This window comes from Gymnogyps californianus, chromosome 27 (assembly GCF_018139145.2).
Source record: "Gymnogyps californianus isolate 813 chromosome 27, ASM1813914v2, whole genome shotgun sequence".
NCBI classification, from domain to species: domain Eukaryota; kingdom Metazoa; phylum Chordata; class Aves; order Accipitriformes; family Cathartidae; genus Gymnogyps; species Gymnogyps californianus.
The window spans coordinates 3,034,026-3,046,970 of NC_059497.1; positions in this window are offsets into that span (position 1 = coordinate 3,034,026).

A 12,945-nucleotide genomic window follows, 5' to 3' on the forward strand; every position below is an offset into this window, starting at 1 on the left:
CCCAGTCTCAGAACACGCTCTGATGCCAACATCTTTTTTTTTTTTTTTTTTTTTTTTTTTTTTTTTTTTTTTTTTAATATTGAAAGGAGGAGGAAAAAAAAAAAAGTGCCTTTGGTGAGGCACTACTTCTTTATTTATTGCCTTTGTCTGAGTTGATGTAAAACTTCAGCAGCACGGGATGTGTCCGGCTCCATAAGGGCGTCCCAGATGTTTTTCATGGAGGGGTGGAGGTGTCTGTGCCATTGTCTCATGTGCAGCACATCAAAGCTCCGTTGCACTATTGCCACGTGTTTGCTGGCCCTTTCCCTTCTCCAGGGTGTGTGTGTTTTCCCCTTGTTCCTACAAAGTGGTCTTGAGAAAACTGTTAAATTAAAAGCTAATGGTAGATCTGAGTTGTTATCTTGATTGCTGTGCCACTGCAATGGGGGGGGCGCAGGGAGGTGTGATGGGGTGCTGCTGCCTTGAGCTGCCTATCCCAGGCTGGTGTCTGCTTGCTCCTGTGCTGCTCCCAGCAGAATGGGGCTGTGCATGGTGCTGGATCTCGCTCCAGTACAGGTGAGCATGGGTTAGCTCCAGACACATGTCCTGCAGGGTGTAACTTCTCCATGCAGCATGTGCTTGGCCCATCCAGGGCTCCAGCATGTGCCCCTTCTCCAGCACCGAGGCTGCTGTGTGGGCTTAAACTGGTGCCTTTCCCCTCAGCGCTGCACGGTGCTGAGCTGCAACTTGGCATATCCATTATGTGGGGGCTCAGCACCCACGGGGAGGGTGACCAGCTGTAGTTTTTAAGGCTGAGCAGCTGCTGCGGCATGACCCAGCGAGGAGGGGGCTGGCTGGAGGCAGGATCTGCTGTCAGGGTACCATGGCACTGGTGCAGTGATGCTGCCGGTGCTGTGCCCCTGACCCAGAGGGGAGCTAACAAGCAGAGCCCAAAGTTTGCGGGGAAGCTGCCATGGAGGTGGATGGCTGCTGAGGATGATGGACCCGTTGCCCCCTCCCCACTGCGGGCAGCCCTGCTGTCCTAGCTCTGCTCCCAAACCGCGCTTTCACAACGCTGGTGGTGCGTGGGTTTAGATTTGTGAAATATCTGCAGGTCTTGGCGGCAGGAGCTGCCTCCTGGGCAGCTGCCGTCTCCTCTCGCAGTGCCTGCAGGTGCCTCTGCTGGAGGAAGGACCGAGCGAGACTGAGCCCCAGCAGCCGGAGCTCGGCCGTGGCATGTACCACGGGGCTGTCTCCTCTCTGGCCCTTTCCCCCAGCTTCCTTTATCCTCTTCTCCTGCTGCGGCATTCAAACCAGTTTTATTGCTCTATAAAGCACTGTAATGATTTCCCATTTCCAGTTGGGTTAATAAGAGACATTTCAGGTCTCCTTTGCCCCACCGCGGAGAGGCTGAGCTGCAGGGGCAGGGCGGCAGGGTTGCCTGCCAGGAATGCTGCCCCTCGTCCCACGCGGCCGAAGCTGTGGGGGGCCACGCACGCTCTGCCCCCCGCCACGCATTCCCCGCATGCTTCCTGTGCCATTAAGAAATGCTGGAGCGCTTAAAGCTGCTCCAAGGGCACCCAGCTTAACCAGGGCAAAGTCCTGGTGCCCTGTGGGCTGCCAAGGCAGGATGGGGCGAGCTGGGGGCTGCAGCACCCATGGGTCCAGGGCATGGATCATCCTAAGGCGGAGGTCAGGTTGGGCTGAATTTTTAACAGCCACTGAGGGACAGAGCCTCCTTTTTGGAAAGCATCTGTGGGTTTGGTTTCTGGAGCATCCCGGGGTGCTGCAGTCCTGTTTCATTAATGATTTGCAAGAAAATGTTCTTGCGTGCTGGCTTCGGAGCTGGGCTGAGCTGCGGCAGCTCTGGGTGAGCACCATGTGGGTGCGAGGCACACGCTGACCACCCCATCACCCGTGTCCCGGCTGGTGTCAGCTGCTGTTTGCACTGGTTTAGGAGCAGCGTCTTGGGCAGCTCAGCCCAGCCCTGGCTTGTGGCAGCTCCCTGGGGCTGCGGTGGCGAGCGGAGCCCCTGCCCACGCTGTCCTGGGCCACAGCGATGTGCCAGGGTGAGAAATGCTGTCAGAGACTCCCAGGGCTGGATAAGCGGGTGAAGGAGGCAGTCTGAGCCCGAAGGCACCTTGGAGGCAGTGGGAGGGGGCTGCGGTGACCGTCCCCTGTCCCTGCTGGTGCCCCCCTCCCCACGCTGTGCCCATGCTCCTGGCATTCCCCCGCCAGCCCTTGGAAACGCTCCTTTCATCCCAGCCCTGATTTCTACTGCCTCTGCCCCTGTACAGTGGCTGCCCCCCACAGCCGGGGGCTGAGCCCCCCTTTCAGGCCACGACTGTTATTAATGGCTCTCTTTTATTCAGCCCTTTCATCCCGAGGATTCACAAACCCTCTGCTTCCCTCCAGCCTCCCAAGCTCCCGGGAGCTGCTTAGCGCAGCCCTGTCCCCCCCGTGGGTGTTTGAAGCGGGTGCAAATGACCTCAGCGGCATTTTGCTGAGAAAATGCCATTTTTTGGGGATGACTTCAGCCGACCTGTTGCGTTTGCTGCCAGCGCAGGCAACGCTGCCTCGGCGTGTGGGAGCGAAGCTGTGCTCCTGCCGCCTGGCTTGGGGGAGAGGGAAATGGGGAGAAACACCCAAAGATAAATTGTCCGGGATGATGAGGTAATGCTGGAGTGCTTGGAGCACAGCATGTTGCCCTGTGGATTTGTACCAACTGGTGCAAGCTTCTCTTGTCACTGTCCTGAGGGGTTATCCAGGTGAAGCTGGCCCGCAGCAAGCACCGTGGCTGCTGAGGGACAGCCTGGACCCCCTTCTGCTGGTGCTCAGGGTGCTGGCTTCTTACTGGGGGAAGCTGGTACGTCCCCACGGGCTGCACCCCAGGGACTGGTGCTGCTGACATTGCCAGAGGGCAGGTATGAGGATTTTCAGGCATGAAATTGGGCACTTCCAGGGATTTTTTGGGGGGGTGGGGTGGGTTGGGGTGGATGGCATAGCTGTAGCTTGGTGGGTCACTTGCACCGAGGCGTGCTGCACCATGCACCAGCCCAGACCTATAACCCCCACTCATCTGGGGGCTGTTTCGGGAGCCACGTCCCTGTGCGACATCCACAAGCAGCCCCAGTGCCTGTGTGCCCTGAAAAAGGGGAGAAAAGGGTATTTTGGGGCCGGGGCAGCGGCGAGCTGGCTGGAGGAGTGGAAGCGAACGGCTCCGCTGCCACTCCCAGCAGGTCGTGCCCGGGCTGGGCTGGGTTTCCCGGCAGAGGGGAGCTGTCAGCGCTCCCCTGGCCCCGGGGAGCTGCCGGGGCCCTGAGTCACCTTGCGGCACCGCACTCCTGTCCGGGCTTGTGCCGGGGAGCCCGGATGCGCCGAGCCCATATTTGGGTCTCGGAGCGGGGCAGGCAGAGCAGGCTCGGGGGGGATGCGGCGTGGGAAGGGAGCTATGTGCCTTCCCGGGAGGGGGATGTCTGTGACCCCCAGGGACAGCCTGCAGCAAAAGCCACTTGCACATAACCGTGGAGAAAGCAGCGGCAAGCAGCACAGGGGTGCAGCTGGCATCTCCGCTGGCACTTGCAAGAACTGTTCTCATGTCAGCGGAAAGGAGATGGTGGCAGGGCCACAGCCTGCTCTCATTAGCAGCCAGCTCCTAACGATGCCCAGGGCACGGAGCGGCAGGAAATGCAGGCAGATGCCTCAGGTGCTCTGGGGTTTTCCTATCCCACAGCCCACCGGCTGTCATCCCTCCGACAGCCGTGACTGAGCCTCGTCACCGTTCCTTCCTGTAGAAATCTCCTGTTGTTGGTTTTCTTTTCCTCGTTTTTCTGCTTGAGCATTTTTGTGTCTGTCTGATGCATCGTGGGCCCAGAGCCAACAATATTTCTAAGACATTTTGTCGTAACTTTGAGTGCCAGAACAATTAACACAACAAAGTTTAGACGTTTCTGTTGCGTGTGATGCTTTCAAAGTAGGGCTTTTTTTTTTGAAGGTGCCTCCACAACTACCTGTTTGATTGCTGGATTTCTTTGAAGATCTGAAGAAGAGAAATCCCCACATGAAAGTCCTCCCATCTTCAATGGCACTTTGCTGCAGCCTGGAGCGGACGAAAAAGGGGAGAAAGCGGCACCCGGAAACTTTGATCCTGTTTCCCTGGAGCATGAGGAATGGCTGCATCACATCTGAGCCTGAGACCTAAAAATGTAATCCCGGACCCTGCTGGGGACCCAGATAACCGAGTGCTGGTAACCACCCTGAAGCCCCCGTGCCCTCCCGAAGCTGCGGCTGCTGCTCGGGCTGCTGGGTCTCTGCCGGAGGAGGAAGCCCGCGGGATTTCTCCGAGCAGGACGACTCTGCCCATCTATCCAGACCAGCAGCTCCGCAGTCCTGGGGTGTGCAGCGCTGGGTCTGTGGTCCTCTCTGCAGCAGGACAGGGCAGAGGGGCAGAGGGGTTTGGGGAGAGGGTGCCGTGCTCTGCCGGCACTGCTGGAGCGCAGTTTACAGCCGGGGGACTGTCCGGCCATCTCCTGTCCTGCCTGTCATTTGCAGGGCCATCCACCCCATTGTGCCTGCCATGAGCTGACGGGATGCGAAAGCCACACTCGCATCGTGGGACCCACAAATACTCTCACTGGACAGCCGTTTGCCTGAGCATCCTGCCCAGCACAGCCCGTCTCTTGCCGAGCCCCTGGGGGGGCCGGGCACGGCTGCACGGGGAGCTGCCATATGGCAATAAAACCCCATACGCTTCTCAAGTACTTCATATATGCGCAAAGCAGGCACGGGAGGCACAAAGCTGGCAGGGATCCCACGGAGACACGGTGAACCAGCTGCGCTGGCTTGACCGCCCGGCCGGGCGCACCGTCACCGGCTGCCTGCGCCGGGGGCTGCCGGCTGCTATCGCCCGGCGAGAGCAGGGCTGCGATCGGGCTCTGCAGGGACGTGGCACACCCAGATGCTGTCTCCTTGCCAGGCTGCCAGCTTGGCCCTCCCCACCGGAGCCGGCTGAACCGCTTTCTCCGGGTGCGGGCTCGGCTTCTTGCAAAAGCAGGTGAGGCAAGAAAGGAGCCCATTTTTCCGGAGGCAGTAGCTGGGCGGGCTGGGGCTCAGCGCCGCTCACACGCAGGGCAGTGCCGCTGCAGGAAGTTCCCAGCCGGGATGCAAACCTGCGCCTGACATGGCAATGATGTCCCAACCTATGCAAACACCACGAGCAAGAAGCAGGCCTCCTGGCAACTCCGTGGTAGGTCTTGTGGGTAGATGGGTATTGGCGTTCCCATTTTACACCTGAAGAAACTGGAGTCACACAGTTACTTGGGTGCCTAAAGATGCAAAGTGTTGCCTCACTGGATTGTCAGGACTGCCTTGGTTGGCTGGGTACCAGTCTCCCGAATTCGGGACCCGCCAGGTCCAGCCCTTTCAAGAAACCCGTCTGGGTACTTCTTTGCATTCAGAGGCAACCAGACACACTGGGAAAATCACCCTCCCCTGCAGCTCCCAGCGGTCCCTCACTCCCTTCCCGTGTGAGACACGGGACAAGCTCCCTCATGGCACTGGGCTGGGGGATAGAGGCTCTGAGCCAATGCAGAAATGGTTCCTGGCAGAGGTGTTTTGGAGCCTCCTGCTTGCCCCGTGCTGGCTAACAGCAGCCCTGTGCCCACCGCCATGCAGACCCAGCCAGGAGGGTCGTGGTGTTGGGGTGCAGCCTTGCTCAGGCTCTGGCTTTCCCCCAGTGCACCGGCCTCAGCGGAGCCCTGCCCGGCTGGAGGGGTGCTGGCCTGGGCACTGCGGAGATGCCGTCACGGTGACGCGGCAGTGAGAGAAGGTGTTGCAAACCTTGGTGTCCCGCGGGGCCACCTGAGTCACTGTGCTGTCAGGGCTTCGCCCCAGACTGGCCACCCTGGGGACCCGCACTGCCTGAGGGATGACAGCCAGCGGCTTGCGCAAACCTGCCGTGCTCCACGAGCAGCCGAAGGGCCGGGATGAGGGTGTCTGTAGCCGGGGAGCTGCCCACGGTGCAGCCCCACACCTCTGTGCTATGCCTGCATCTGCCCGCAGCACCCTGCTCTTGGTAGCCGGGAGGGCACCAGCCCACGGGCACAGCAGAGCCATCACAGACCCTCCAGGAGGCCTGGGGGGGTAGCAGGACCCTGAGCCTTTGGCTAATGCCTTTGGCCATTTGGTGCCTGACGTGGGGCACCGAGCGTTCATTTGATTTACGTTGGGACCTGCGCAGCCCCGCTCAGCCCCGCGAGGGTGACTGGGCATGGGCACAACCAAGCCATGGTCTCAGCTGAGGGATGCCCGGCTGGTGCCCGGCTGGATGGGTACCTTGAGATAAGGCAGTTTGAACGGGAGGGACGGTGCAGCCCCTTCCCTCTGCTCCTCCCCGGTGGCTCTTGCCGGGCAGGAGGCAGCCAGGGACGGTGGGCAGCCGGGGAGACAGCATCGACCCCCCCAGCCTCTGCCATGCTACGATCGACCTGCAAGTCCAGGCAGCCCTTGGGGAGCTACGCAATCAATTATTTTTCTAATCTTATCTAGCTGTCTTTGTCCTGCTTTCTCTTGTGTGCCTTTCTCTCCCTGCCTTCCCCTCCTTCCCCTGCGCTTTGTAGCCGCCCGACAGCCCCGCTTCCCCCCTCCAGCCCTTCCCTTTGATCCTAGGAAGAAGCAATTGATCCTCCTTATCTTTATTGTGGTAGACACATTCCCAGCACTGCCCTTAATTAAATTCCTCTTCATTTTCTTCCATAAGCCTTTCTTTCCCCCAACCCCAGACGAGTATTTATTTTTAAATGTGCAATTAAATTATTAGATTGGCCATGAGTATAGCAGCAGCCAGATCCGCCGGGGCTCTGCTCAGCGTGGTTCAGGGGGTAAGCTTGGGGCTTTCCCCCTGCTCTCCCTTCCCGTGCAGCTGAGCTGCGGGCTGCCGGGTTCATACAAGCTTGAGGTGCTGCTGTTCACCCCATGTGCCCGAGCGTGGGTGCACAGGGCAGGGAGCTCGGGCTCGGGGGCTGACAGCCCCTGTGCTGCTGCAGGGCCTGGGACCAGCCTGTGGCAGAGGGACGGCACGTGTCTAGCAGCCAGCATCCACAGGCATTGGCCTTTCCAAAGCCCAGTGTCACCAGAAGCTGCTCCACGGTGTGACCGATGTGCCTCTGATGGCTGCAGATGATGTGCATAGGTGCCCCAGTCCTCCCACCACCGGCAGCAGTCCTGGAGAGGGAGAAAGTCGCAGCCCACGGGGTGATGGTGTTCCCTGCTGGGCGCTGAGCTTGCCGAGAGCAATTCCTGGGAGGGTTCCGCATGCCTCCGGGGGCAGCCGAAGTGCCTGAGTTGGCCAAGAGCGTGAGGCCATATGGCAGTGGTCTGGAAAGCAGGCGGTTCCCCAAACCACATCACTGGTACGGTGCAGGCAGGCGGCATCTGAGACCACCCGTGCCGACCTACCTGTCCCTGTCCCTGTCTCTGTCTCTGTCTCTGGCCAGGGCCTGCCCTCCCCGAGCGGCTGCAGGAGCTCACGGCAGGAGGTTGGACTCGCAAGCCGTGGTTTTAGCTGCAGTGGCTCGGAGGAAAGGGGCTGCACGGGGCATTTTCAGCTCCCAGCAGTGGCTCCCTCCCCACCTTTCCCTGGCTGCAAGAAAGAAAAGGGAAGCTGCACATGGGGGCAGGCAGACACCCCCCGGCCCCGATGGGGATGAGGGAGGCAGGACGGGCTCATGGGTGGCGGCAGCAGCCTCCTGCGCCCTGCCGCGCTCTGGCGAGGGCCACGGTGGCATTGGCACTGGTCACGGTGGCATGGGCACTGCCCACAGTAGCACAGCCGCTAGCCACAGTGGTGCAGGCACTGGTGATGGTGGCATGGGCACTGGTCACAGTAGCACAGGCACTGGCCGTGGTGGTGCAGGCGCTAGCCATGGTGGCCTTGGCACTGATCACAGTGGCACAGGCACTGGCCACCACCACTCACAGCAGGTGAGACCCGAGTGCCCCAGAGCCAGCCGCCTGCTGTGGCTCTGCACCGCTTTAAGCTTTTCCGCTCGGAAATTTTTCCTCCAGACACTTTGACCTCGGGGGCAGCGAGTATTTTTCATGTAGATCAGTCGAAATTCCCCCGGAGACAGCGCAGGAATGTGAAGCATGTTATCCTTGGTACCAGCTCTTTCTTTTTACGGCCTAAGCTTGGCCACGCCGGTGGGGGGGAGGGGATGCCTGGGGTCCCGCCGTCTTTACCATTCATGATTGCCAACATCCCCCCCCAAACCCCCTTCCTCCTCCTCCTCCTCCTCCTCCTCCTCCTCCTCCTTGGGAAAACTCCCCCTCTGAGTTGCACCCGCACAGTGTGCCTGGGTTGGCCATCCCGGTGGGTGCCCAGGTGAGGGTCTCCATGCCAGGGTTTGCAGTGGAGTGAGCCAGGGTGAAACAGGGGTGAGGCAATGCCAACAGCACCCCAATAAGGAGGTGAGCACCTCTGGGTCCCTACATGAGGAAGCAGCCTCCAGCTCTTGGTGCTCCTCTTCTCGGGCATGCAGGGAGGTCCCCGGAGCAATGAGGATGCTGTGGGGTTATTTTGGGAGATCCACCAGCAGAGCAGAGGGCAGCAAATACATTATTTTATCATCCGAGGCTCGTGCAGCTGGAAACTCGATGGCGTAACGCTAGTGACATAAATCAATGCCTCGTTTGTCTCCATTAAGTGCAATTACCCCTCAGATACCAAAACAATTTATTATTATTACTTCTTCCAAGCTCGCTGCGGTGACAGGCGATCACACACATGAGGCAGGAGAAGGGGGCCAGCGCTGCCTGTCCACCCCTCGCCCCATGCCACGAGGCCCAGGCACCCCAGGGTGCCTTTGGGTGGCACCGATGGTGCAGTTGCAACGCTGCAAACCAGCCCTAAACTGGGAGCAGAGGCAAACCCTGCAGAGGGAAGCACTCCTCCGGCTGTGCCAGCCGGAGAGGTGCCACCCCACCGGCTCGGCTGCAGCGTTAGTGCCCCTTGCTCCTGCAGAAACCTTCCCACCCATCTCTGGCTTTTCCTGCTGAGCTCCCAATGTCTGTCCTCCCTGCGTGCAGTGGGCACCAGCCTCTGCATGCACCCGTGCCAGCCCCACGCAACATGGCTCGCAGTGGGTGCGAGCTGCTCCCCACGCTGGGGAAGAGGTGGCTGCACCCCGGGGCCCCAGGGTGAGCAACCATGAGGGTCCCCGTGCCCGGCATCCCTGGCTCGGCATGCCTCGCAGCCACCGGCACTGCCCGGGCCCCCGCCGCCCCTGTCACTCTGTCTTATCCCGCTCTCAATAGCGGACTGGGAGCCCAGCTGCAGCTATTACATAAAATGCAATTAGCAACGCGGGCGAGGGAGGCCTGAATGGCATTAAGGAATTCCTCCCGGGCTGACGTCAAACTTCACCTCTCCTCCCGCCACCCGCACAAAGGGGGCCGTTATGAACCCCCCTGGCCCCGCTGTGCTGGTGCCTGCTGGGAGAATGCGAGTCCTCAGGGAGCCCCGGGCTGCACATGCCACGCGGGAATTGTCCCTGCGACTAGCACGAATGTCACCAGCAGCTCCCTGGCTCCCTGCGCAGGATTTTCTGGCTCCCGTCTCCCCCTTGCTGGGCATGGGAAGATGCCGGCAGGCCCCGTCTGCCAGCTGCTCGCCCACGAGAGAGGGACTCGGCCGGGTGCCCAGGCCTGGGAAGCAGGAGGATGCTGGATGCCAGAGGGGCAGCGGGGATGTCGCCCTGGCTGGCTGGAATGACCCAGCCCACAGGCTCTGCGGCTCCCCAGGGCAGGATGGACTGGAAGTGGGGACCAGCCCAAGCAGCTGGGCAGGGGGGACAGGCAGGTCCGGGAACAGGAGGTATCAGAGGTCCCGAAATTCCCGCTGGGATGGCAGTCGCCCAGCAGGCTGGAGGAGCTCTGCTCACTGCCCCAGCACCGGGGCCTCCTCCAGCTGCTGCCAAGGAGGTCGTGGGGGCTGGCCGGTGCCAGGACATGAGCATTTTGACGTGAATGCCCCAAAGTGTCACAGGCTGCTCCTCTGCCCTCCGCCAGCTGCAGCCCTGCTTCTGCTGCAGGGGGCTGCCCAGCTTCGCAGCGCTCTCCTGAGCGAGGGGAGGTGGCGGGGCTCATGTATGGTGCTCCTACCCCAACACCTCCTCCACTTTGCAGAGGACACAGCGATTGCTGGTGCTGAGCTGTGGCACACACCTTCTCTGTGCTTGGACACTCTATTGCACCCACCTCCCACTGCAAAGGGAGCCTGCAGCCTCCTGAGACAAGGTGCTCGCTGTCTCCAGCCGAAATCCCCCCCCTTTTCTGCAAGCTCAGGGACACCAGCCCTCCCCCTCCGCGCCCTGGGCATCCCCCCCAGCCCCTCCTCGCTGCTCCAGACCCCCAGGGCAGGGGAGATGGGGCGATGCGGCGCTGCAGGCAGGAAGGAGTTAAGGCGCTAATTGGGGTGAGGGACCTCACCCTGCCCCTACACGGCATTTAAGGAGGATGCTCGGGGGCGGCTCCCGGGCCGCCGCTCAACCGCCGGTCCCTCTGCGGCGGAGGCCGGGGGCCCCCCTGCGGCCGCGGGTCCGCAGCGCCGCACCCCTCTGCCCTGCACCCCTCTGCCCGGTCGGACGCCGATGAACCGGCAGGAAAGAGGCTTTTCCCCATCCTCTTCCCTCCTCCCTGCGGGCATGGGGCTCGCAGCGGTGGGGCAGCTGCCCCCCCACCCCGGGCTCTCAGGGTGTGGGGTCGGGCAGGGCCAAGCAGCCGAAGGGAGCTGGGTTTAGGGAGCTCAGGCTTCGAAATTTAATTACTCACTGTCTTGTTCTTCCAGGTATTTAATGGTGTAAAAGCTGACCTGGGGCTGACGCAGCCCGTGCAGCACGCACCTTGTCGGGATGCGGCAGGGCAGGGAGCTCTGCTGAACCTGAAGATGTGGCAGGTTCCCCACCCCGTGCCCAAAAATCAGTGCAGCTCTGGGCAAGCCCATATTGCTCAAATGAAGTTCACGGAGACGTGACCATTTACTCCAGAGAGGATGTGCCGTGGGTGTCACCTGCAGCAACGGGCCAGGCTTCAGGGAGCCTCCACAAAGGTCTGTACTGTCCCTGTCTGCCCGTCCCACCTGGGCACAGCCCCTGCTCCTACATTGTCCTGCCACTGGGGCTCAGCTGCCTTGTCTCTCATACTAAACCCACGCCACCTCCTAGATGCCCTTTCCAGTAAGGACAATGGATGCCTGGGAGCGGGGTCCATCCACGTGCCCCCAAGCCATCACCAGTCAGAGGTGCTACTAGGCCCCCTCAAAGCCCCGCCGCCTGCTGCCTTGCTTCTCCCTGCTCATGCCTGCTCAGCAGCCAGTTCAGATCCATTTGCCATCTTTCCAGGTCAAAGCAGCTGAAACCCAGCCTGCTGCTGCGCTTCAGAAACAGTGCGGGCTTATCTCCCAGCTGCCTCCCCCCGCCGCTCCCCCACGCTGAGCTCGCTTGCAGCGTGCGTGGTTTAACTTCGGTGCAAACCGACGGGCTGGGATGCATCTGGTACCTGCTGGCCCTGCTGCCAGGTCTCCGCAAGGACAGTGGGGCCACCTCTTGCTGTGGTCACCCTCCACAAGCTATGGCTCTTCTCCGTCCTCGGTCTTTTCCACCACTTCTCTCCTTGCCGATGCATCAGACCCAGTGCCCTGGGGTCAGGGCTCCTGCTTGGAGCTCTCGGCTGCGGCCCCAGGGTACAAGCTGGGGTCTCCAACCCAGTGCCCCCCAGCCCTCCTCCTTGCAGCCCCTCACCCTTGTGTTGCCGGTTCCTTTGGCAGAATGCTGGGCTCCTGCAGGCACCCACTGCCCCATGCGGAGCTCCTGCACCAAGCCCTGGCTGCTGGGACGCGCTGGGAGCTGTGCCAGTGTGAGGGGTGATGCTCAAGTGCCGAGGGGATGCAGGGAGCCTGATGTGGGCCCACAGGAGGGCTTGGCCCCGGGAGCATGGAGGAGGTGGGAGAGGACACTCACCATCCCCTCCGCACGCTGGAACTGCCTCTGCCCCTTCTGCTGCACTCCCGAGCACCCCGTGCCCCACACCAGCCCTGCGCATCGGGCTGGGAAGTGCCACAGAAAATGCTAAGGGCCAAATTCTCAGCTGAGGCAAACTGGTTCAGGGCCTCCGAAGTTGGTGGAGTGGCACCCATTTGCACCAGAGGAGGATCTGACTGTGCATATACTTTTATATATATATTTATATATATGTGTGTGTATAGATATATTACATAAATATATATGTATGAAATAATTTAAGAAACATCCGAGACAGCATGCTGTGCTCTTGTGTAGGGCCGGGGAGGCTGGCAAGGCAGCTGCTCGCCTCCCCCCGCTCTACCAGCTTTGATTCACAAATGGAAACAGAGTCTTGAATTAAATTAAAAAAACCGCACGCGCACACACACACACACGACACGGTGCAGAGGCCGTAAAACTCAGAGACGTGATGCTGGAAAGTCCAGGTGTCCCTGAAGAGATCAGATCAACTAAAGATGAAGGAGGGGGAAATAAATAAATGAAGGGAAACCAGTGGAGGGGATCTCAATTGTGCCGGTGCTGTCTCCGGCATCGGGTCCCCTGCGTCTGCCTGGGCCCCCGTGGGGACACAGGGACAATGTCACAGCCCTGCTCTGTCCTGGCTGGGCTGTAGTGGGGTTGGGAGAGGCTGGTGGGACGTGCATGTCCTGCTGCATTTGCCTTGGACCCGCTTTCTCCTTCGCCACATGCTTTGCTTTCGCTCCATCCCGGGACTGAGCTTTTTGCCATCTTGGTCTGCAAGGATGAAAGGGAAAACCCAGCCCCAACTAACCCCTCTCTTCTCTCTGCAGAAAGTTCTCCCGGAGCCGGGTTTGGTCCAGCTCAATCCTTCCCACCAACACAAGACCTCTGCAGAAGACCTCCTTCCCACAGGACTTTCAGAACAGAA